This window comes from Homarus americanus, unplaced genomic scaffold, assembly GCF_018991925.1.
Source record: "Homarus americanus isolate GMGI-L3 unplaced genomic scaffold, GMGI_Hamer_2.0 scaffold6317, whole genome shotgun sequence".
Taxonomy (NCBI): domain Eukaryota; kingdom Metazoa; phylum Arthropoda; class Malacostraca; order Decapoda; family Nephropidae; genus Homarus; species Homarus americanus.
The window spans coordinates 18,913,003-18,939,313 of NW_024730668.1; positions in this window are offsets into that span (position 1 = coordinate 18,913,003).

Consider the following 26,311-nt stretch of genomic DNA (forward strand, 5'->3'; position numbering starts at 1 on the left):
TAATTGTGCTTCGTTCAAACCATTATTTAACTAAAGAGGAGAGAATAAGGAAAAAATACTCCAAAATAAACAAAGAAGGAAACAGACAAAAAAAAATATAAACAATAAATTAATCGAAATGTTATAAATGAGAAATAACCCTCCTCCCCCCTAAAAAAATGAAACTAAAAGAAATAATAAAAATGAGAAAGAAAAAAGAATTCAAGTAAAAGAAATTGATCAATAGTAGAATATAAAACCCTCTGTCTTTTATTTATCTTTATCATCTATTTGATTCTCTATTCCCATCTTCCATCTTTTTATATCTTACGTGAAAAGGCCAGGAGGAAGCGCTTAACACGTTCAAACACGCCCAACCCCCTTATTTTAACCCCACCCAACCCCCCCAAACCCGCAACCCCGTCCAAACCCGCCCAGCCCGTCCAAACCCACCCCAACCCCGCCCAAGCCCACCCAAGCCCACCCAGCCCACCAACCCCGCCCAGCCGCCCAAGCCACCAACCTTAGAGCCACCCCAACCCCACCAAATACCAACCACCCAAGCCACCCAACACACCAAACCACCCCCAACCCCATGAAGCCACCAACCTTAAGCCCACCCAACTCATAACCCGCCAACATCACGCACTGCCGACATAACCATCTTCTAGCCAACACGAAAATGGAAACCTCCACATAACGTCATTCTCTTTGCAATATCCGTTAGATGGAGGTTTCATCTAATGGACCTTCGATAAACCGGACTTTTTCCTTCCATATAGTCCGCTAAATAGAAGGTTTACTGTATCTGCCATTTATTTATGCCATATCAACTCTTCTTCATATAATATAGTCATGTCAGTCCCCACTCACAGCCCTCAGCCGGAAGTGCCACAGGTGTATAATTAGTAATATCTTCGCCTGTAATTGATAACATTTTAATCTCTTATATTTAACCTTTGCTTACCATACCCTATTGCATGATTAGTATATATTGAAAGTCACCTCACGCAACCACTGCCCTTTCCACTCTATGGATTAAAATTTACATACTCTTGTTACAGTGGATAATCACCTGTCTCTTAATACACACAGGTAGCTTGTGTGCACTTTCACACACGCACGCACGCACGCACACACACACACACACACACACACACACACACACACACACACACACACACACACACACACACACACACACACACACACACCCACACCAAGGAATCAAGACTACCCAGCGCCTCTCAGAGCAGCCAGGTCAACCTTCAACAAGTTAGCCCATAACTCCTCCCTAGAACCCCTCCCCACCGGAATATCCAACAAGATTCTCGCCAGAAGTTACTATCACTCATTTAGGAAAGGAATGGAACCGGTGTTAAACAGAGAGTAAACAGTTCTCAAAGCAGAGAACAACTCACAGAAACAGTCGACCAGATTAACCTTTCACACAGAACCATGTACCAATGATGACAGCCGTGAGACCCAACAACCAGCGATGTGTTAAATCAACTCCACGATACAAGGAAGGCCTGGACCACCTCACCATATAACACACCATCTGTGAAATTACTACACCACACGGACCCCACATAACACCATCTAGAAGAATTCTACACCACGAGGCCCCTCATAACACCATCTGTGAGGAATTACTACACCACGTGAAGTATAACACAAACAATCTGTGAGAATCACTACACCACGAGCCCATAACACACCATCTGTGAGGGATTACTACACCACGTAGAGCCCCCTATAACACCATCTGTAGAGATTACTACCACGTGAGGCCACATAACACCATCTGTGAGTGCACCACCACGTGAGCCCCTCATAACACCATCTGTGAAATTACACCACAGGAGCCCCTCTAACACCATCTGTGGGAATTACTACACCGTAGAGGTCCTCATACACCATCTGTGAGGAATTACCTACACTCGTGATTGCTGTTTTAACACCTTATCATATTCCACTGCACAATTCCTTTACCTTTCACATAATAGAAAGCTTTTATTAAACCACCAATGTATGTAATAAGTCAACTATGTCAACGTATATTTCAGCCTGGCTGCAGAACTTTCAATAAACCGTCAATTTACACATAAATACATATATACATATTATTTACACACACACACACACATGCAACTCTATTAATAAAATTAATATTATTATTTATTATTATTTTACCGCTACGAGTTGAGATTTGAAACTGGATTTAGAATATAGTTAAAATTCTACCCAGCAGGCAACAACAAATAAAAAAAACAACAAACAAAAGACAATCCACTATAAAGGTAAACAAAGGATCACGAGTTTTGTTGTGTATAATAAAAGTACAATAAATTCCTTAACAAAATATCATCTTTCATAATTTACCCCCAAACATACTTAACATCAAACATCTAAACATTTACCCAACAGTATATACATATTATATAACATACAACAATCTAAAACAAAATGAGTGGGAGGCTAATATAAGGTTACAATACTCCAAGTCGTGCTGAAGTGTCTGATGAAGTAGGGCTGAGTATTGAAAGATGGTAGAGTAGTCCCACTGTACGTAGGTTTCAGGATAATAATCCAAATGCGGTAAAATTACAGAGTGAACTGAACTCTCCTTGATCCGGGCTGATGAGAAGAGTTGAAGAGAGTGACGCAACAACCCAGGATAAGAAAGACCCCGGAGAAGTGACAAGACTAGTCATACCATTTTCGTCCTAGATGGCGTTGCCCGGCAGTGCTGATAGTTAGATCATGACACAATAGATGGCGTGGTTAAGTAATATTCCACACATAACAATATACCTGACATTTAAGTTCCCCAAATTGGTGTAATATAGTTCTATAAACTTCCCAGCCATCCCTAATCCTAACCTTTCCAGCCAACCCTAACCTAATCCTACTTCCCAGCCATCCCCAACTACCAACCCCAGCATCCCTCTCCTTCCAGCTATCCCCTCACCTAGCCTTCCCAGCCAACCCCCTAACTTCTTCCCAGCCAACCTAACCCAACCTAACCTTCCCAGCCAACCCCTAACCTCCTAAACCTTCAGCCAACCCTAACCTAACCCTTCCCAGCCAACCCCCTAACCTAACCTAACCAACTTAACCTAACCTAACCTAAATCCTAACCGAATCCTAACACTATTGTTTTTGTTTGAGTGTTTAACGAACTAGGTTTTAATTTACCTGATGCTATCAGCACACAAAAATGGATTCTACAATAGAAAGCTCCAAATAACGGACTTCTAATAAAGCTCCATAACAGACTTCTACAGTGAAGACCCTCAATAACAGACTTCTGATGAAAGCCAAATAACAGACTTCTCAATAAGCTCAAATAACGAACTTCACAGTGAAGCCTCAATATAACGGACTTATCTCTCCATAAAATCGTTAGAGGTGAGTTTCATGTAAGGACTTAATATAACAGAAATATCATCTCTATGATTCATTAGATGGAGGTTTCATATTATCTAACAACCCCCTCGATATAAATGATTTTTTTCCATGCAGTCCTATTAAATAAAGTTTCCTGTCACTGTGATGTAAAGACACAATATATGAATATCTGAGTCTGTTTTATGTATATGTATAACTCATACCTGTAATCACCGAGTGTCCTAACAACAAGGAATATAACAAACCTCCCCACAAACCAACACAGGTAACACACAAAATAATACAAGGTAACACAAAGGTAACACCAAGGCCTAACCAGAGTAATATAAGGTAACACAGGTAACACCAGAATAACACACAGATAACACAAATAATACCCAGGTAGCTACAGAGTAACACCCAGGTAACACACAGGTAATATACAGGCAACACAGAGTAAGCACCAGTAACACCCAGGTAATGCACAGTAACACACAGATAACACAGGTAACATACAGCAACACACACAGGTAACACCCAGGTAACGCACAAGCAACACAAAGGTAACACACAAATAAACCCAGGTAACACCAGGTAACACACAAGTAACACGCAAGGTAACACCAGGTAACACAGGTAAAACCAAATAACACACAGAGTAACACGTTAAAACACAAGTAACACACAGGTAACACACATATAACACCCAGTAACACGTAAACACAAATAACACACAGGAAACACTTAACACACACAGGTAACACACAGGTAACGCACAGGTAACGCACAGGTAACACAGGTAACCTTTGCAGTAAAGGCACAGGTAACACACAGGTGACGCACAGGTAACACACAGGTAACACCCAGGTAACGCACAGGTAACACAGGTAACACCCAGGCAACGCACAGGTAACAAGGTATAAGTAACACTTGAGCTTACTCTACACATCAACACTGTTACCACCTCGCTACATGACGTCAACCTCAAGCACCTCGTTGTCCCTAATGAACTGCTGGAGGGTGTGTGGCAAGCCAGCTGTTGGTAATAATGATATACGGGGACAGTTGACTCAGGGCCGTTGCTAGACCTTCAGGACATTGGGGGCTTAGCCCTGAGTTCTATAGAACCACGAGTTCCGAAGGCGAGAGTTTTTTTTGGGGGGGTCCGGGGGCATGCCTCACCTGGATTATTTTTTTAATTTAGACTGTTTGTGACAGCATTTCCTGCCACCTGAAGGCAGTTAAAAGAAGAAACCAAACGGTCTAAAATACAGGATTTTTTTTTATTAAATAAATTTTTTAGACAATTCCTGGGATGTGTATAAATGGAAGTACAGTAGTGGGCCAACGTGTGCCAAGTGTGTGTAACTTGTGTATATGGTGGTCAATGCTTGTGGATTGTTAATGTTCTGTTGGAGTGCCTGTGTTTGTGTGTGTAGTATATTACCAGTGTAATGAGACATATGAGCATGCTGACTGGGTGTTAACATTGGTTAATGCATTAAATGTAAAGAAAGTAAACTTGACATGTTCTATCCCTTCACTAACTTAATCACTGTTTACCACACCAGGCACACCTATAGTTTTATGGAGCATCAGACTATATCTTCTTAACTTGAGTCTGGCAAATCTGTTAATGACTTCATTATGTTCAATGCCATCCAGTGTACTCTTTTCAGTGGACAACTGCCAGGTGATTGAGTCTGTTCTGTCCCATAGAGCTCCTTAACCATGTGTGTAGACATCTCAAGGCACTGAAGGCTCGCTCACAGCTGCAGCTGCTGACAGGAATGGTCAGTGCCACTTGAAAGATGGCTTTCAGAGTTGGATACATATCAGAATCGAGCATCTGTATACACTGAGCATGTCAGGAGTGGCACCTGTCTCCTTCCTAGCTAGAAAATTCTTATCAACCAGTATTTCCTCTGATTTCAGCTGGATTTTGTAGTGTATAGCAACTTTTGTTAAGAACTCTTCAGAGAGGAAAGTCGCAGAGGCTGGGTGACAAGCCTGGATACCTTTCATGAGATCAGCTAACACCAGTAAATCGTTGGTCAAGCTCATTGATCATTCTCTCAAGGCAAGGGAAATACAAGTTCCTTTTCAAAAGTTCTGCATTGCTGAGACTGGAGCTTGTTCCACAAGAGGACTCCACCACATACTCCTCCATCTTCTTTTGTTTGCGTCTTGGACCCCTCTGCTCCTTGATGTGGTTAGTTTCACATATGGCTTTTGCTTTCTTGTATAGATCTTCAGCCATTTCATCAGTGCTTTTCTCTCAGTTTGTCATAGACAGCATCTTTGAATTGCAGTGTTTGGGCCAAGTCCACAGTTTCTCTTTGAAGAAACTTATGCAATCCCTCTGTGGTGGAGAGCAAGCTCTGGAACATTACAAGCATGTAGATAGTTAGTAACCTGCAGATTTTTGCTCCAAGACCCACTGCCATGGCTTTTCCAATCTCCTCAAGGCACTGTGTAACAGCAGTACTCATCAGTAGTGATTGGTAAATTAGGACACTCATATAAAATTCATTTGATATGAATGGAAATAAATCCTGAATTTAAAATATTATTAATTCTTGAAAAGATTCGGGGCTAGACAAAAAGACTTTCGGGACTAAAGCACGGGCAGTCCACCCCTAACGACGGCCCTGAGTTGACTATTGTATTCGTTTTATTTATTTATCGAGGTGTGGTGTGGTGTGGTGTGGTGTGGTGTGGTGTGGTGTGGGTCAAAAGGATATCGCTAACTCCTTCCGATTCGAGAATGATCATGAAACACTCTCACACTCAATCCTAAACACCGCCAAAAATCTCATTCTAGATAAGTTCGTGCCAGCAGTGACGAAGAAGAGGGTCCTGTAATGTTCCAGCTAGACAGAGCATCACTACCACCCACCCAACCACACATCACATACCACACTCGGATACCAATAAGGTGTCTTCCCTGGTATAATAGTCTCAACTCAAATGAGAAACAAATGAGGGTCAAACGAGCTTTTAAGTTTGTTATCGAAACTTTCCAAAAACATATTATCCGTGAAATCATTACCATCATCTGCTACGATATATGAAGATAAGTTACTTTTATAATAGGTGTTTGGGAATTTATGGAAGAAATTTAAATTTTATGTTGGGAGGATAGCCGGATAGATTGCCAGAGAGTGGTGAGAGACGGATAGATAAAAACGGGACAGCATAAAATTTATATTAATCCAGGTTTGAAAATTATAAAGAAATAAATAGAGAAAATTATCACCGACATTTTAAACTTTTTTCACATATTGTCTCTGGGTGACGGACGTGTCAGGCGCGTCTCTCTCTAACAAGCTTCACTATAGTCAAAACTTTCCCCCAGTTCTTTAATAACTTTGATTATTTTCGGAGCATCCATTATGAATAGAATAACTCATCTTCTTATAATGGCTCCATAATCACGGAAATGACTTCTCGCTCGTTATCGATTTTAAGAGATCGTTAACAAGTTCGGCAGCTCGTTCAACGGACATTTATTTCTCATTTAATTAAGTAGATTCCATATTTTAGAAGATGTAAATACAACTATGAGCAATATAATTGAATTTATAGCGATAGTAATAATAGTTTTGTGATGTTATGAGGTTACAGCACACTAGATTATATAAATGAATATCGTTTAATTCAAGTTCGCATTTAATAGTTCACTGTGCGGACTGCGGACGGCGTAAGACAGATATTCACTTTATTCAGTGTGAGTAAGGCTCCCTTCAAACGAGTGTTTTCACTCGGCAGTGAAAACACGTGAGCTGGAAAAGTTCACGCTGCGTGCGCCGTCACAGCACGTTTGTACTGCCAACCCTCAGCATTAAAAAAACACGCCGAGTGTGCGAGAAATGTTCCTGTGGCTAAGGCTCCATTCACACGAGGGTACCTCAGCTATGGTTCACCTCTGGAGGGGACAGCAATCGAGGTTTTCAAGTGGCGGGAGAACACTTGTGTGAACGGCTAACAAAATTCGTGACCGGACAGATGGCCGAAGGACGTTTGGCTGAAGGACGTTTCACCGACGGACCTTTGACCGAACGGACATCAAGCCGACGGACATTTGGCCGAACGGACAATAGATCCAGTGCCGGATTTAGACCTGTGGAGGCCCATGGGCAGCCTCTTTGTGGAGGTCCCCCTCATTTTAATTACCCAAGAGGGTGGGGTGGCGAGTGAAGCGAGCCTAAACATCTGGGAGTTCCGGGGGGCGCTGTAAGACCCCCGGGAAAATTTTGAAATTTGAACACTTCTTTGGAGAATTTTGAAGCCATATGCAGTTATATTGAGGAAATTAGAACATTGAGAAATTTTTAATTAACTGTATATATATTGATAGTGAACAAATTCTCAACACACACACACACACACACACACACAAAAGTGAGACATGACTGGAGTCATTCATGTGGTTTCAAGTCGGTTCATAGGAAAACCAGGTATTCATGAATTTCAAGGAGTAGCTAGCTTAATTTCTATCACGCTTCTTGCTGAACATAATTTTACGTGATGGAATAGATAAACATGACTTTTAAAGAATGAAAATAAAAATAATCCAAATGAATAAACAAATAAATAAAATATTGTAATATGTGGAGGCCCCTGGGCAGCTGCCCACTTTGCCCACTCCTGAATCCGGCCCTGACTAGACCGAACGGACATTTGGCCGAATGGATGGCCTTTTTATTTTATTTTTCTTTCTTCCTTGCAATGTATTTTTTGCACATTTACTGAAGGATAAAATATATTAATTGTCATGTAATTTCTTTATAAAAATTTCTTCAGTCTTGTGTTTAATATCTGGTAGACGTCGGAAATAATCAGCACTATTCGGAAATAATCAGCATTATTTTCCCCAATTTCAATTTAACTCGTGAATTACAAGGACTGAGAGAGGTTTATGTACACAGGGTGACCTTACAAAACATGAGGTCAGGTCAAAAACATGACATCCGCTAATCCACACACCAACACCACCACAAACACAAAAGAAAGGGCGACGTAACTAGTCATGTTAAGTCAGGTCAAGTTTTTGAAAGAATGCTTGTTCGAACTTTTTAGCCACGCCCCAAACCAACCAAACGTTAGCCCTGCTTGCCTGGACTCTGATGCAGTCGCTCTTCAGAGGTTGTAAAAGTAAGCCGATGTTTTTATTGTTGTTATTATTATTGTTATTATTATCATCTTTAATATTATTATAATTATTATTATTATTATTATTATTATTATTATTATTATTATTATTATTATTATTATTATTATTACTTTATTTAATATTTGTTTCTTTTAAGACCATGGAATTCATACCAACGACAAGAGGCTTCTCCTACATCGTTGATAAACGGAAAGACAATGTAATATATTGGCGATGTGAATGCAAAGGAAGTTGTTGGGGACGATTAAAAACAGAAGACGTTATTCAAGAAGCAAGTAATCACTCACATCCGCCTGATGCCGGACGTAACCTGTCCTTGAAAACAGTAAAGAAAATTAAAAAAAGAGCCAGACATTCGCGGGAAGTGACATCAACTATAATACAGAACTGCACCAGTGAGTACCCACTTGATGCTGCAGGTGCTCTTCCTAAGAAAGAAACTCAGTCAAGAATGGTGCGCACACAACGCATGGCACCAGACGGGAACTTCTTCACTGACGACTTACGGAAATCAATTAGAGGTGAAGACTTTGTCATCCATGAAAGTGACAACCTGCTAATTCTGTCAACAGCTCGAAACTTACAGCATCTTGCTTTCAAAGACCACTGGCTGTGTGATGGGACATTTGATTCTGCGCCAGAAGGCTTTCAGTTATATACAGTGCATGTTATGCTGGATGAGAGCCATACAATTCCCTTGGTATACTGCATCGCAAGGAACAAAAACCAAGCAACTTATGACTTGATTTTTAGCACCCTCAAGCAAGTGAGACCAGATCTCAATCCTGTTTCAGTCACCATTGACTATGAAAGAGCGGCTCTTAGTAGCATCACAGCATGTTTCCCAAACACAAACATTTTTGGATGTTTTTTTTCCATTTCGGGCAGTGCTTGTGGAGACAAATACAGGGCTTAGGACTACAGACTTGGTATAATGACCCAAGAAATGCACTCATCGTCAAGTCCGTTCAAGCGTTAACATTTGTGCCAGTCAGTGACGTTGCTGAAAGCTTCAATGAATTTGTCTCAGGACTAGATGATGAAACTGATGAACTTCTATCCGAGTTTCTTGGCTACTTTGAAGCGACATGGTTTGGTGTTGTACAGCGTGGAAGACGACGAAGACCAGCATTCGAACTCAGGCTGTGAAACATATTGGAGAGAATCACACAAGACCTTCCACGGACAACAAACTCTCTTGAGGGATGGCACAGAGGGTTTGAGTGGAGAATGGCGATCACCCACCCCACCGTTTGCCGTCTCGTTTCAAAACTAAGAAAAGAGCAGTCGGACTGGGAGTTGACAATCGAGCAGGCAGCAGCAGGAATGGTATTGAGGAAACCGAAGAAGTACCAGATATTAAACATAAGACTGAAGTCTGGCATTGAGAAATGTGAGGAGTATCCCAGAATCGACTTCTTGAGAGTAATTGCCCACAATCTTTAAATATTTATGAACATTTCGTTTTATACAGCAATTTTTATACAGCAATTACATTACAAATAATATATTTTATCCTTTAGTTATAAATGTGAAAAAAAATGTACAGTATATCATGCAAATGTATCAAATTGCAATTATGTTATATTTTTATGCTTTGTTTTATAAAGTAAATGCATTGCAAAGAAGAAAGAAAAAATAAAAAAAATAAAAAGGCCATATGTCCATTCGGCCAAATGTCCGTCGGGTCGATGTCCGTTTGGTCAAATGTCCGTCGGTGAAACGTCCGTCGGCCAAATGTCCTTCGGCCATCTGTCCGGGAGCCACAAAATTACACCCGCCTGACCGAACGTGTTTTCACGTCGCTCGCGTGAAGGGAGCTGTCATGGTTTTGGGTGAGTCGGTGGTAGTATGAGTGGATTATATTATATAAAGATAATAATATGTCGTATTTCTTATTTCTTACCGTAGAGTTCGATACCTTCACACTGATTACTTACAGGAGATTATGGCGTATCTACGTAGAAGTCACTCCACCACTCGACATTCCATGATTTATACTTGATAAATGATGATTTAATGAATTCATTTAATTTTCAACATCCATCTAAGTTATTGGTTATACTTTGTCATAACCAATCAGTCATTACCTTTAGTAATAATAAGATAGGATCACAGATACGGGCAGATAATTGCACTTACATTTATTTGTCAAGCTTCCATACAATGATTTACAATTTGCATGGATATATGATTCACTCACGTTCACGCTGTAATAAAATTAATCTTCTAAAACAGGGAATTTCCAACTTGGGGACACATGTGATTACTCTACTGTGGGTATGACTTAACAGAGCCTTAATTCTTCAAGTGATACATTTACTGCCAGCCTGGATTGCTTTTGTTACAACCAGGCTTCATCACAAGAACTTCTTTCCACGGCCATAACAACAAAAAGTACTCTTGGGTTACCACACATAGTCTCGCGTCACTGACAGTCACTGTAGACGGTTGTCGCGGCAAGGAGAACTGGTAAGCGTGACTTGAATTAACCATTTAGGTGCAATAGACCAGCCTGGATTGCTTTTGTCGCAACCAGGCTTCCACACGTGATATTTCCACGGGGATAACAAACCTAGGTTAACACACTTAGTCTCGTGTCGATCACGGTCACTGTAGACGGGTGTCGTGCAGGAGAACTCTGTAAGCGTGAATTAATTAACCATTTACTGTAGGTTTGATAGGCCAGCCTGGATTGCTCTTGTCGCAACCAGGCATCCACACGTGATATTTCCACGGGGATAACAACCTAGGTTAACACGCTTAGTCTCGTGTCGACGACGGTTCACAGGACGGAGTGGCGGTGGAGGACTCTGTGTGGTGTGGTGTCCCGCCCCCTTTCAGGAGGGAGAGGATGGAGACGACGTCTTAACTAACCCATGGCTCAGGGGATACTACTTAAAATGAGGTTTTTGGGTGTGAAGCGATGAACAGTACAACACTGTTTCACTGCCCACCCCCCTAAAGGCTGGCTAACATACACTAATTGAAAAATACATGTCCCAGTTATGCCTCGCCGGGCGTCTTATCTCTGGTAAAACAAACTTTGGCGTTGGTTGCGTGGGTAAGCCTAACGCAACCCATGACAGGAGCCTAAATTCAAATAAAAATCCATTTCCTTTATATATGTGTAGAAAATTTTTCGTATCCATTGATATTTTGCCAGTAAATATACCCACTTAAGTTTTAGTAAGTCAGGTTTACATTGGGGCAAATATTTTAAGGCATTAATGTTTATAGTGGTACGTATATACAATATACTACAGTATATACACACCTCTATAGACATTATGCACATATATACACGTTTGTCTGTTATGTTAGTCAAAGAAAATGCGAGTGGCCCATTTTTACTCCTATCACCACTCTTCTCACCTCCGTCTCTCTCCTCCGCCTTTATCTTCCTTCCCTCCTCCTCCTTCTTTGACATTTATACGAATATCTCGCAGATTTAACTAGGCTCATTTTACTCCTACCACCACTTCTCACTTTCGTCTCTCTCCTCCTCCTCCTCCTCCTCCTCACCTCCTCCTTCATCTTCTTCTTCCTCCTCCTCCTCCTCCTTCTCTTTCCTATCCTCATCTCCTTTCACATGGCAGGCTATCGGAGGACCTTCACACTACAGCAGAGAGTTAAGAAAAGATTGGTTGAGTCAGCCCCCTGTCGTGAAAGGTCTTGGCCGGGATCGTCATCATTCGGCCAGAAGTATCGACCAGTTTGGCTCACGATTGAACCATCCAACTGTAAACCAGGAAGAAGAAGAAGAAGAAGAAGAAGAAGAAGAAGAACGAAAGACGAATTATGAATGGCTTCTCTTCTTCCTCCTTCTCCTCCTCCCCCTTCTCTCTCTCTCTCCCCTTCTCTCTCTCACATATCTTTCTTACTTCCTTTCCTACTCAGCCGTTCCTCAGGTGAACGAAGCCGCCCATCGGGTTCTTCCAGGTGGTTGTAGCCAATGGTTATTCGTTACTCCAAGCGCATCTTAGCCTTACGAGGTAGGTGGTGGTGGTAGGTGGGTGGTTGTTATGGTGATGGAGGTAGGTGCTGTGGTGATGGTGGTAGGTGTTGTGGTGATAGTGATAGGTGGGTGCTATGGTGATGGTGGTAGGTATTGTGGTGATGGTGGTAGGTGGGTGCTATGGTGATGGTGGTAGGTGGGTGCTATGGTGATGGTGGTAGGTGGGTGTTATGGTGATAGTGGTAGGTGCTGTGGTGATGGTGGTGGTGCTGTGGTGATGGTGGTGAGTGGGTGTTGATGGTGGTAGGTGTGGTGGTTGAGTGCTGTGGTGGTGGTAGGTGCTGTGGTAGGTGCTGTGGTGATGGTGGTGGGTGGGTGTTGTGGTTGTAATGGTGGTAGGTGGGTGTTATGGTGATGGTGGTAGGTGGGTGTTATGGTAATGGTGGTAGGTGTGTTATGGTGGTAGATGGTGGTAGGTGGGTGTTATTTGTAATGGTGGTAGGTGGGTGTTATGGTAATGGTGGTAGGTGCTGTGGTGATGGTGGTAGGTGCTGTGGTGATGGTGGTGGGTGGGTGTTGTGTAATGGTGGTAGGTGGGTGTTATGGTAATGGTGGTAGGTGGTGTTATGGTGATGGTGGTGGGTTATTTTGGTAATGGTGGTAGGTGGGTTATTTGTAATAGGTGGTTATGGTGATGGTGGTAGGTGCTGTGGTGATAGTGGTAGGTGGTGTTATGGTAATGGTGGTAGGTGGGTGTTATGGTGATGGTGGCAGGTGGGTGTTATGGTAATGGTGGTAGGTGCTGTGGTGATGGTGGTGGTGGGTGTTATTTGTAATGGTGGTAGGTGGGTGTTATGGTGATGGTGGTAGGTGCTGTGGTGATGGTGGTTGGTGGGTGTTATGGTAATGGTGGTAGGTGGGTGTTATGGTAATGGTGGTAGGTGCTGTGGTGATGGTGGTAGGTGGGTGTTATTTGTAATGGTGGTAGGTGGGTGTTATGGTAATGGTGGTAGGTGCTGTGGTGATGGTGGTAGGTGCTGTGGTGATGGTGGTGGTGGTGTTATTTGTAATGGTGGTGGGTGGGTGTTATGGTGATGGTGGTAGGTGCTGTGGTGATGGTGGTAGGTGGGTGTTATTTGTAATGGTGGTAGTGGGTGTTATGGTGGGTGGTAGGTGCTGTGGTGATGGTGGTAGGTGGGTGTTATGGTAATGGTGGTAGGTAGGTGTTATGGTGATGGTGGTGAGTGGGTGAATGGTGGTAGGTGGGTGTTGTTGCTTGGTAGGTGTTATGGTGATGGTGGTAGGTGCTGTGGTGATGGTGGTAGGTGGGTGTTAATGGCAGTAGGTATGGTGATGGTGGTAGGTGTGTTATGGTATGGTGGTAGGTGCTGTGGTGATGGTGGTAGGTGGGTGTTGTTGTAATGGTGGTAGGTGGGTGTTATGGTAATGGTGGTAGGTGCTGTGGTGATGGTGGTAGGTGCTGTGGTGATGGTGGTAGGTGGGTGTTATTTGTAATGGTGGTAGGTGGGTGTTATGGTGTGGTGGTAGGTGGGTGTTATTGTAATGGTGGTAGGTGCTGTGGTGATGGTGGTAGGTGGGTGTTATTTGTAATGGTGGTAGGTGGGTGTTATGGTAATGGTGGTAGGTGCTGTGGTGATGGTGGTAGGTGCTGTGGTGATGGTGGTGGTGGTGTGGTGATGTGGTAGGTGCTGTGGTGATGGTGGTAGGTGGGTGGGTGATGGTGCTGTGGTGATGGTGGTAGGTGCTGTGGTGATGGTGGTGGTGGGTGTTATGGTAATGGTGGTAGGTGGGTGTTATGGTGATAGTGGTGGGTGGGTTGGTAGTAGGTGCTGTGTGATGGTGGTAGGTGGGTGTTATTTGTAATGGTGGTAGGTGGGTGTTATGGTAATGGTACTGTGGTGATGGTGGTGGGTGCTGTGGTGATGGTGGTGGTGCTGTGGTGATGGTGGTGGTGGGTGTTATGGTGAGGTGGTGGGTGTTGTGGTGGTGGTGGTGGTAGGTGCTGTGGTGATGGTGGTAGGTGCTGTGGTGATGGTGGTGGTGTGGTGATGGTGGTGGTGGGTGTTATGGTGGTAGTGGTGGGTGCTGTGGTGATGGTGGTAGGTGCTGTGGTGATGGTGGTAGGTGCTGTGGTGATGGTGGTAGGTGCTGTGGTGATGGTGGTAGGTGGATGTTATGGCGATGGTGGTGGGTGCTGTGGTGATGGTGGTAGGTGGGTGCTGTGGTGATAGTGGTAGGTAGGTGTTATGGTGGTGATGGTAGGTGCTGTGGTGATGGTGGTAGGTGGGTGCTGTGGTGATAGTGGTAGGTAGGTGTTATGGTGGTGATGGTAGGTGCTGTGGTGATGGTGGTAGGTGCTGTGGTGATTTGATTTTGCCGCTTGCAGCGGCTACTTTATTGTGCACCCCACACTCATCCTGTGAGCGGTAGCGCAAAAGGATTACAGAGTAGAGTTTACAAAGGGTCATAATAATTAACCCCCGTTGTCAGGATATTATGGCACTGAATGTTATACAGTATTTTATTTACATTATTTGTTTAGTTCTATACATAAAGGGTAACTTATTCACAAATGCGTGAGTACAGGCGTGTGAGGCAGTATGTCTGGCCTCACACTTTGTTATTCACATTTACGTGAGAGGTATTCAAGCACATTGCGTATTTGGTTCTGTACATGAGAATTGATATAGTTACTAAGTCCAAAAAAGTGGATACAATCTTAATATGTCGGCTATCTTGCCATTAGAGATGAAGTGTTGTGCCATTTCACACACAGTGTGCTTGGACCTGTCCCTAAAAGGTTCTATCTTCACAGAGTCGAGGACGTAGTGTTCAAGTGTGTGGCCATATGTATGGCCACACACTTTACATTTAATTTTGTTTACATCTGCTTGAGGAACATACTGCCAAAGGTACTTATATCCTAACCTTAATCTAGCGGTTACAACATCTTGTAATCTAGTGATCTTGTTACTTGCTCCATATACATGTTTCACTTGATACATCTCATCATGGTAACCTATGGATCGACTGGTGCCTGTTTGCACTTGTCTACTTCCGTGAAACTCATCAATAAGTTCTTTCCCAATTACAGTTTTAAGGGTTCTTTTTGACAGACCCAAATTGTATTCAACGGTGTCTTTGTTAGACGCGAGTTTGGCGAGGGCATCAACTCTGTCATGCTTTATGAGGCCTATGTGAGAGGGGATCCACAACAGTTTGACCTTGACACCCCGGTCAACAAGGCACGCATATTTGTGTCTGGCTTCAGAGACAAGAGCGTGACAACCTGAGTCGAGGGTGTCCAAGGGCAAGTAGTGAGGATAGAGAGTCAGTGATGATGAGACTGTCAGTAACAGTGGTTTCAATGAATTTAATAGCTGTGAGTATGGCAACTAATTCAGTTTGTAGAGTGGATGCCCAGTTGTTAATTCTAACTCATTTCTCAATTATATTACCGTCAGGTTGAGTCACAACAATAGCACTTCCAGCCCTCCCACAGGCGGTGTTTAGAGATCCATCAGTGTAGATGGTCTGTGTGATATTATCATCTGTCTGTAGAGTGTGTATGTGTTCAAGGGCTCTCAATTTGGCAGTGTGTTGGAGATAAATGCTTTGTATAATTAATTTTTTAGGCGGATACGTCGGTATTGTGATATCGAAGGGAACTGTCCGCCAGGGTGGCAGGAAGCGCTGTTGTGTCTCAACTTTGTACAGGTGGTCTAGTCCAAACATTTTCATACGTGTAGCTGTAGTTTGGATCCATTTAGACTCAGTAGTCCCATGGTTCATACATTCTAGCAATTTTAAGGAAACAATGTTATCAGGATCACCATGCAGAAGCCTCAGGGCTATCATGAGGTTGACTTCAATTATTCTATCTTTAACACTGGGTATACCTACGTAGTTCTTTCCTCATATGAAGTACTTTAGTGCTCATGGGACATCCTAGGATAATTCTGAGGGCTATATTTTGCATTTTCTCGAGCTTGTCAACGCCTTTCCCGTCACGAATGACCAGGGCTGGTGCGTGGTAATCTATCAGAGATCTTATATAGCCGAGGTACATTGTTTTAACAATTCTAATATTAGCACCATAGTGCGGGCTGTACCCCGCTACACTTCTAAGAAGTCTCAGTCTGTCAGTACATTGGCGGGTTAGCTGTTGTATGGCAGGTAAGGTACAAGGGACGGAAACACCAAGATATTTAAAAGAAGAAACCTAGTCAATAGTGTTGTTACCTATCTTGAACTTGGCGGGCCCGCGTTTGCGGTTACCAGCTTGTTTGTTAAACACCTTAGTTTTCTCAGTGGAGATAATAAGACCGAGGTTCTCACAGGCTGCGTATACATGGTTCAGGGTGGTTTGCATTTCACGATGAGTTTTAGTATGGATAAGAATATCATCAGCATAGCTGATTGAGATATTGCTGGGGTTGTCTGGTATTAAATTTAATAATGCATTCATAAGAACATTGAACAAAGTGGGGCTAAGTACTCCACCTTGAGGGGTACCAAGTTGCATATCTTTAACTTCACTTTTGTAACCCTGAAACAGTGCAGCAGCCCTTCTGTTGGTTAGGTAACCACTTATCCAGTGTAACAGCCTACCTCCTATATCCATTTTGGCTAGTTCGTACAATATCAGTTGCCTATTGGCAATATCAAATGCAGCTTTTAGGTCAAGAAATGTGGTGTATCTGTGCCTTTCATCACCATGCACAGTTAGGAATGTGGTGATGCAATTATGTACACCTTTACCATGGGTGAAGCCATTTATGTTAGGAGACATGTGTTCTCTGATTCTATATAAGAGTCTGCCAAGAACCATCCTCTCAAAGGTTTTACACAGGCAGCTGGTTAGTGATATGGGACGAAAAGCATCAGGCTGTCCTGGTTTCGGTATTGGTACAACAATACTGCTGGTCCATGATGTGGGTAGTTGGCCCTCGGCATGACTCATATTGTACAATACCAACAATGGATTGCCTGGCACGCGCCTTAGTAGTCTAACGATGTTGTAGGTGACTCCGTCCTCTCCAGGGGAAGTAGACCTACCCCTGGCGAGGGCGGCGTCAAGCTCCCACTCAGTATATGGAACATCACACTCATCGTGCTGTTTGCCCAGCATAAAGCTAATAAGATTACTTCTCTCTACAGACTTCGCATCAAGGAGTCCCCGAGTCCTAGCTGGTAACATGTCATAGCTAGACACATGAGCCCACTTTGTTATTAGCTCATTCGACTTTTGCAGAGGGTTTGGATGGGAGACGTGTCTACTGTTTTTACCTCTGATTATGTTTATGTCTTTCCAGGCTTTGCTGAGGGATGTATGTTGGTTCAGGCTGTTGACATATGTCTCCCATGCATTTTGTCTGAGTTCGTTTACACGTTCCCTGACAGCAGCAAGGGAAGCTTGATACAATTGTAAGATTTGAGGTGTTCTAATTTGTTTGTAACCCTTACCCACCCTCCTGACCCTAGCCCTGAGTTTTTTCAGCTGAGGGTCATTATAGCACTGCTGTTGCCTGTTCCCATTATGCTGACCACGTTTTCTCCTTTTTTTGGTGGAGGCATTGTTGGTGAAGTATGCATAAGTCCTATCTATCAGATCGTCATGGAAACTTTGGTAGTTGTCAGGCTTGTAGTCCTTGTACCAGTCATGGATGAAGTCTATGAACTGGCTTTCATGTTCTTGCTTGACTGTGATTCTACGTCTGTTGAGTTTACCACCAGTGGGGGTGTCATTGGCTACATGTATACTAGCTTGGATTGGGCTGTGGTCAGACATAAGATCAGTGACAACATCAGAGCTATGAGTTGTGTATGATAGATTAAAGCCAATACATTTGTCTAGACCCCGGCCATAGATGTGTGTTGGTTCATTATTACCTGTAATTTGAACATCTTCATATGCGCTGAGAAGTGATGGTGGGAGGTGGGTGTAATGGTGATGGTGGTGGGTACTGTGGTGACGGTGGTAGGTGCTGTGATGATGGTGGTAGGTGGGTGCTGTGGTGATGGTGGGAGGTGGGTGTTATGGTGATGGTGGTGGTGGAGTGGGTGCTGTGATGATGGTGGTGGAGGTAGGTGCTGCTGTGGTGATGGTGGTAGGTAGGTGTTATGGTGATGGTGGTGCTGTGGTGATGGTGGTAGGTGCTGTGGTGGTGGAGTGGGTGTTATGGTGGTGATGGTAGGTGTGGTGGTGATGGTGGTAGGTGGGTGTTATGGTGATGGTGGTAGGTGCTGTGGTGATGGTGGTAGGTGCTGTGGTGATGGTGGTAGGTGGGTGCTGTGGTGATGGTGGTAGGTGGAGTGCTGTGGTGATGTGGTGGGTGGGTGTTGTGGTGGTGATGGTGGTAGTTAAGTGCTGTGGTGATGGAGGTAGTTGGGTGTTATGATGATGGTGGTAGGTGCTGTGATGATGGTGGTAGGTACTGTGGTGATGGTGGTGGGCTTGGGTGTTATGGTGATGGTGGTGGGTGGGTGTTATGGTGGTGATGGTGTGGTGGGTGTTATGGTGGTGATGGTGGTAGGTGGGTGTTATGGTGGTGATGGTGGTGGGTGGGTGTTATGGTGGTGATGGTGGTGCAGGTGGGTGTTATGGTGGTGATGGTGGTAGGTGGAGTGTTATGGTGGTGATGGTGGTAGGTGGGGTATTTATGGTGGTGATGGTGGTAGATGCTGTGGTGGTGGTGAGTGGAGTACTTAGGTGTTATGGTGATGATGGTGGTAGATGTTTGTGTGATGGTGGTAGGTGGGTGTTAACCGTGTTATATGGTGGTGATGGTGGTAGGTGGGTGTTATGGTGGTGATGGTGGTAGGTGGGTGTGCTGGGTGGTGATGGTGGTAGGTGGGTGTTATGGTGGTGATGGTGAGGTGCCAGGTGGGTGTTATGGTGGTGATGGTGGTAGGGGTGGGTGTTATGGTGAAGGTGATGGTGGTGGGTGGGTGTTATGGTGGTGATGGTGGTAGGTGGGTGTTATGGTGGTGATGGTGGTAGGTGGGTGTTAACCGTGGGTGATGGGGTGATGGTGTGGTGGATGGTGGTAGGTGGGATGGTGGTGAGGTGGGTGGTATGGTGGTAGGGTTATGGTGGTGATGGTGGGTGGTGGTAGGTGGGGTGATATGGTGGTGATGGTGGTAGGTGGGTGTTATGGTGGTGATGGTGGTAGGTGGGTGTGTATGGTGGTGATGGTGTTAATTGGGTATGGTGGTGATGGTGGTAGGTGGGTGTTATAGGTGGTGATGGTGGTGGGGGTGTTATGGTGGTGGATGGTGGTGGTGATGGTGGTGTAGGTGGGGGTGATGGTGGTGGTGATGGTGGTAGGGGGGTGTTATGGTGGTGATGGTGGTGGTGGTGTGGTGATGGTGGGTGGTGGGTGTTATGGTGGTGATAACAGATGGTGTGATGGTGGTGAGGTGGGTGTTAGGTGGGTGTTATGGTGGTGATGGTGGGTGTGATGTGGTGATGGTGGTGGTGGGTGTTATGGTGTGCTGCCTGTTGGTGATGGTGGTATGGTGGTAGTGTGTATGGTGGTGATGGTGGTAGGTGGGTGTTATGGTGGTGATGGTGGTAGGTGGGGGTTTATGGTGGTGATGTGATGGTGGTAGGTGGGTGTGGGTGGTGATGGTGGTAGGTGGGTGTTTATATGTGGGTGGTGTGGTGGTAGGTGGGTGTTATGGTGTGATGGTGGTAGGTGGGTGTTATGGTGGTGATGGTGGTGGTGGGTGGGTGTTATGGTGGTGATGGTGGTGGGTGGGTGTTATGGTGGTGATGGTGGTAGGTGGGTGTTATGGTGGTGATGGTGGTAGGTGGGTGTTATGGTGGTGATGGTGGTAGGTGGGTGTTATGGTGAGTGATGGTGGTGCAGGTGGGGTGTTATGGTGGTGATGGTGGTAGGTGGGTGTTATGGTGGTGATGGTGGTGATGGTGGTGGGTGGGTGGTGGGTGGTGGTGGTGGGTTATGGTGGTGATGGTGGTAGGTGGGTGTTAGGGTGTTATAGACGGAAGGTGATGGTGGTAGGTGGGTGTTAACCGTGTTATGGTGGTGATGGTGGTAGGTGGGTGTTATGGTGTGATGTGGTGAGTGGGTGTTATGGTGGTGATGGTGGTAGGTGGGTGTATTGGTGATGGTGGTAGGTGGGTGTTATGGTGGGTGATGTTGGTAGGTGGGTGTTATGGTGGTGATGGTGGTAGGTGAGTGTTATTTTAGTGATGGTGGTAGGTGGGTGTTATGGTGGTGATGGTGGTAGGTGGGTGTTATGGTGGTGATGGTGGTAGGTGGGTGTTATGGTGGTGATGGTGGTAGGTGGGTGTTATACTAATGATGGTTGAGAAAAAAGCAATATTGGGGTAAAACTGCCTGAAGGACTTATTGAACGATCTAGCTTAAAGTATCTTAATGTGCAGTCCCTCGAGAGACGTAGAGTGAGGGGCGATATGATCGAGGTGTATAAATGGAAGTCAGGGCTAAACAAAGCTGATATAACAAAGGAACTCAAACTATCCAACCAGGAGCGAACTTGTAGCAATGGTTTAAAATTTGACAAATTTAGATTTAGGCGCGAGATAGGTAAACATTGGTTTGGAAATAGAGTATTGGATTAATGGAACACGTTACCAAACATCATCATTAACTGTAATACGCTGGATAGCTTCAAACATAGGTTGGATGGCTATATGAGCGATAGGGGTTGGGACAATCACCCCCATGGACTCCAAGCCTGTCTCCTACTTCAGATGCTGGGAGACTGGGCATATATCAACTCACTCCTCGAGACATGAGCTACAGTACAGTATACGGTCTCATGACTCGTGGATGTGAGCTCCGATTGGGCAAGCGCTCCGACAACGGATCGCCTCCTGATACGTCGAAATACTTGTGTCCCGCTATGGTAAGGTGGGGGGTGAATGTTATAACTGCCACACACCGTCCTGCAGCACCGCCTCGGCTCCCTGGACCCTCCTTTTACACCCTCACCACCACCCCCACACACCACCCACAACATCAATACACTGCTTCTTACCTAACATTCATATGGACAAAGATATACTCATCTAAAAGAACCTCCCTAAAAAAATGAATGGGGACGCGTACCTATTTCCCTGTGATGAGAGAGTTTCATTACTTCTTATTGGCTACCAGGAGTGTCTGTCCCTCACATAAAATGACTCGGTGCTTTCATGCTTCCATAGGGTAGGGACGTAAGATCAAAGGCTGAGTGTATGGTGAGTGTATAGTGAGTGTATGGTGAGTCTATGGTGAGTGTATGGTGAGTTTATGGTGAGTTTATGGTGATTGTATGGTGAGTGTATGGTGGTGTATGGTGGTGTATGGTGGGTGTGTGGTGAGTGTATGGTAGGTGTATGGTGAGTGTATAGTGAGTTTATGGTGGGTGTACTGTACAGTATAGTGAGTGTATGGTGAGTGTATAGTGTGTGAGGTCCCACCATGGCTACTATCTCCCATCATGGTCATAATCTCCCATCATGGCCATTATCTCCCGTCATGGCCACTAACTCCCTCATGGCAGCTATATCCCATCATGGCCACTATATCCCACCATGGCCACTACCTCCCACCATGGCCACTATATCCCTACCTCCCACCGCAGCCCACTATCTCCCATCATGGCCACTATCTCCCATCATGTATCTCCCACCATGGCCACTATCACCATCATAGTCATAATCTCCCATCATGGCCATTATCTCCCGTCGCAGCCCCTTCTTTCCTTTCATAGCGCTATATCCCATCATGGCCGCCTCTTCTACATAGCCACTACACTCCCTGGCCACTACACTCCACCGCAGCCACTATCACCCCATCGCAGCCACCACCTCCCACCGCCCAATACTATCCCACCACTTAGCCACTACACTCCCGCATGGCCACTATCTCATGGCCATTATCTCCCATCACTTAGCTATCTCCCTACATGGCTATCTCCCATCATGGTCATATCTCTCCCATCATGGCATTATCTCCCGTCATGGCCACTGCTTCCGCTTCATGGCCGCTGTGTCATAGCCACCATATCCCACCATGGCCACTACCTCCCACCATGGCCACTACCTCCCACCATAGCCACTATATACATCGCTGGCCATTATCTCCCATCATGACCACTATCTCCCATCCTTAGCCATTATCTCCCATCATAGCCTATATCCCCTACATGGCCACTACCTCCCGCACACCCTCTCCCATCATGGCCACTATCTCCCACCATGGCCTACCTCCCACCATAGCTACCTCCCACCACGGCCACTTCCTGCCACCACTTGGCCTGCACGCCACCATGGCCACTATCTCTCCCATCATGGCACTATATATCCTACTTGGCCCACTACACCATAGCTATCTCCCATGACCACTATAATGTCCACCATGTACTATAATCCATCGCAGCCATTATCTCCCATCATGATACTATCTCCCATCATGGCCGCTGTATCCATCATAGCATAACCCACCATGGCTACCACCATGGCCACTATATCTCCCATCATGGCCACTATCTCCCACCATGGCCATTATCTCCCATCATGGTCACTATATCTCCCACCATGGCCACTATATCTCCCATCATGGTCACTATCTCCCACCATGGCACTATCTCCATCATGGTCACTATCTCCACATGGCCTATCTGCATCATTGCTACTATCTCCCACCATAGCCACTATATCCCACCCTTGTGGCCACTATCTCCCATCATTGCCTATCTCCACCATAGCCACTATATCCATCATGGCCACTATCTCCCATCATGGCCACTATCTCCCATCATTGCTACTATCTCCCATCATGGCCACTATCTCCCCATCATTTGTACTATCTCCCATCATTTTCCTCCTTCCCCATCTGACATACTTTCATATCTTATCATGGCCATTATCTCCCCATCATGACCACTATCCTCCCATCATGGCCGCTGTATCCCATCACTTGGCCATATCCATGGCCACTACCTCCCACTGTAGCCACTATCTCCCATCATAGCTATCTCCCCTGCATGGCCATCTCCCACCATAGCCGCATATCCCATCACTGGCCACTATCTCTATCATGGCACTATCTCCCATCATTGCTACTATCTCATGGCCACTATCACTACATCATTTGCTACTATCTCCCACCATAGCCACTATATCCCATCATGGCCACTATCTCCATGGCGTACTATCTCCCATCATTGCTACTATATCTCTCCCATCATGGCTACTATCTCCATCCTTGGCCACTATCTCCCCATCATTGCTACTATCTCCCATCATGGCCACTATCTCTATGACCACTGTGTCCCATCATGGCCACTATCTCCCATCATGGCCCACTACTCTGTCCATCGCTGGCCACTACTATCCCATCATATTACTATCTCCCATCATGGCTACTATCTCCCATCATGGCCACTATATCCCATCATGTCGGGTGTCTATGATCCCTAACTGTGGCCCACTAAATCAATGGAACTGAAGAGCCGCCCAACCAGACAATGCAGCGATGCTCGACCTAGCCACCTCCTTATCATGGGACTTTAACTATGGCGACATCGACTGGAAGCAGAGTTCACCCAAATGCTGAATAACCCTGCTACTCTTTTTATAAAAACTCTGAGAATGTTTTCTGGGCATTTCCAACATGTTAAAGACCCGACATGTACAGGGGAGCAAACACCCACTTAAGCCACTAGACAGCCTCACATCACTTAACAAACGAAAGAAGAAGAGGGTATGGTGGCCAAACTATGAGCACCTTACTGATTGGCACCAGTCACCATACAGTGTTGTCATTCAGAGTTAAATGTTACCTATGGTTCATAATAAAGGCCGAGGCCGAGGCCAAAATATTTACAAGAAATTACGACGAGATGGGGGGAGGAGATTGGGGTATATATATATATATATATATATATATATATATATATATATATATATATATATATATATATATATATATATATATATATATATATATATATATATATATATATATATATATATATATATATATATATATATATATATATATATATACTAAGACCAAACCAAAATTTTACTCTAGGAATACGAGGAGTTCATGAACCATGCAGCAGTCGGCAAAATTAAGAGGAATACTGCAGATATTCCGGCATTAGGTGAAACTATAAACTGGGATGAGTGCAAGAGGCAGAAACCAAGATTAGGCAGAGTGTAGGGCTGAAAAGGAGTTCCAGAGGCTGGTTGCAAGCGAGGTCAAGTCAAACCCAAAGGCGTTTTACCGCTCTGCAAGTCGAGTAAAACGTGAGTAGGAGTATCAGACATGAGGCTTGAAGATAGGTAGTTACGCAGATTCTGACCAGGATAAAGCTGAGGCATTGAACAGCTTCTTTTCCTCGGTGTTCACAAGAGAGGATACGTTAACTACCGTTTGAGGACACACGGGTTCGACATAGCACTGACCCACATTGTTTTCTGGGGTAGAAATATACTGTATCAAAGCTAAAGGTCCATAAGAGTCCAGCCCTGACATGAGACCTCCTAGGGTACTAAGAGGTTGTGCAGAGCACCCATTGTTCGTTGGAAAATAGTATGTGAGTGTGAAATCTTCAAAAGGAAGAAATCGTCACTCACAGAATAACTATAGACCAGTGAGCTTGCCCAGCCTTAGTATGTAAAAGTGCTTGAAGCATTATCAGAGATGCCGCAATGGAACATTTACGAAAAGAACATGAGATTGCCAACTTACGGTTTCTGCCAGGGCATGCCGCCCAACACAATTGCTCGTGGTATTGAATATTTGGACCCATGATATTGTCTGGAACGGGGTGGTAATATCGACAATATGTTATATTCTGCCAAGGCTTTCGACAGTGTACCTTGAAAGGCTGAAAATCAAACTGGAAGGGTACGGAGATTCGAAATGTCAAGCGTGGATAGAGACTTTCTACATGACCACCAAGCAGTGTGTGGTGGTTAATGACACAGGAAATCATCATCTGTACCTGTCACAAGCGGGGTACCACAGGGCAGTGTGGGCAAGCTGTTGTTTGTTTGTTTCATGAATGACATGCCTGGCGCTGTACACTCCTCCATACAATGTTTTGCGAATGTCGCCCGAGGTATTTGGGGAAATAAAGGCCAAGCGGTTCGCGAGAGCTGCAGAAGAAGTCTCTGTGAGGCTCCAAAAATGGTCATACAAAATGACTGCTGAGATTCAATGTCACAAACCCTCAACTACCCTGAGAGATTGGAGCTCCTGAAATTGCCTAACTACTCAGTGGAGTGTCCTTACCTGGAGCTGGCAGACGCTCGCCCCACAAACTATGAGGGCAAACTTTTTCAGAGTGAGAGTTATGAACTCTTGGAACAATCTGCCAGAAAGTGCTGTGACGGCATCGAGTGTGAGCTCTTTCAACACCAAACTTGACCAACACTGGAGCAGGTTCAGGTACATTCAGGAGCCGGTGCATGCCCAGTACTTGCCAACAGTGCGTAACAGATACGTGAACGATCGCCCAAGCGGCTAACGAGCCGATCAGTGGTGAAGAGGATAAAAGTCAAAGTCAAAAGTGGCCACTATCTCCCAACATGGCCACTATCTCCCAACATGTCCACTATCTCCCACTATGGCCACTATCTCCCATCATGGTCATTATCTCCCATTATGGCCACTATCTCCCACCCGGACCATTATTTCCCACCATGGCCACTATCTCCCATCATGGTCATAATCTCCCATCATGGCCATTATCTCCCGTCATGGCCACTAACTCCCTCATGGCCGCTATATCCC